This window comes from Vigna radiata, unplaced genomic scaffold, assembly GCF_000741045.1.
Source record: "Vigna radiata var. radiata cultivar VC1973A unplaced genomic scaffold, Vradiata_ver6 scaffold_111, whole genome shotgun sequence".
NCBI classification, from domain to species: domain Eukaryota; kingdom Viridiplantae; phylum Streptophyta; class Magnoliopsida; order Fabales; family Fabaceae; genus Vigna; species Vigna radiata.
In genome coordinates, this window is record NW_014543596.1 from 118810 (window position 1) to 120146 (window position 1337).

Genomic DNA, 1337 nt, shown 5'->3' on the forward strand with positions numbered 1-1337 from the left:
TATATATATGTATACATATATATGTATACATATATATATATATGTACATATATATGTATACACATATATATGTACATATATGTATATATATTACATATATATGTATATATATATATATATGTATATATTTGAATAATTTTCATTTTCAAAACTAAAAAAAAAGAAACCTCCAAATCCTTACTCTCAATCCTTTCTTTTCCATCTTTCACTCCAACATTTTCTTTGTCATCTCCCTCACTCCAACATTTTTTTGTCATTCCTACTGTTGTCCCAATCGAAAAAAAAATCAGAAACCCTTTGTCATCAGAGATATTTTCTCTGTCATCTCAACATTTTCTCTATCATCACTTCAACATTTTCTCTCTTATCTCAACCCAATTGAAGATGGTGGTGGTAATTTGAATCAGAGATATTTTTTAAAAATTGAAAAAGTTTACTCTTTTATAATCATTTTATATTTATTAATGTGTGTAAAATGAATATAAACTTTGTCACTTTATGTTACTCTTTCCAAATCTTAAAGGTAAAAAATGATTTTACTGTTTTTAAAGGCCTCCAGAAGTTGATTGAGTGATAAAAAAGGGACATAAGGAAATTAAAGAAATAGGTATAGAAGAGCTTCCTAGGAGTACAATTCTTTCAATTCTAGGTTGTAATCTTATATCATGTATCCCATACCAATAGAGAAAGGAAAAAAAGAAACACTTTGTGTAAAGGAAAAGGACAATAGAGGGAAATATCTTGGTTTTTAAAAATATAATGAAATGTGGTGTAGATGTGTAAATAATGTATGAAAATTTCATTGATTTATGAAAGTTTTACTTACATGATTTAATTTAAAAATGAAATTTAATAATAATAAGAAGGGAAAATATATAACACATCCTTTAAATGAACGAACAGAGCAAGAGCAAGAGCAACAAATTACGATGTCACGGGTTGTTGTATGTGGTTGAGGGAGAGTATGAAGACGAGAAAGAAACAAATTGGATAAGTGAGGAAGGTGGATTAGGGTTAGGCAAGGGTTTCTGATTTTTTTTTAATTGGGGCAACAGTAGAGATGACAGAGAAAATGTTGGAATGAGAGAGATGAAAGAGAAAGGGTTGAGAGGAATAAGGGAGGTGAGTAAGGGTTTGACGGTTTCTTTTTTTTTTTTTTTTGTAGTTTTGAGAATGAGAATTATTTAAATGTCCTTGACCTTAAAACTTAAAATCCATAATAAATGAGGGTATTTTTGTCTACTATAATCCGATACACATTGTTAAAACGTAACAACTGAAAAACAAGCGTACGCGTGTTAACAAAACCCCATATATATATATATATATATATATAT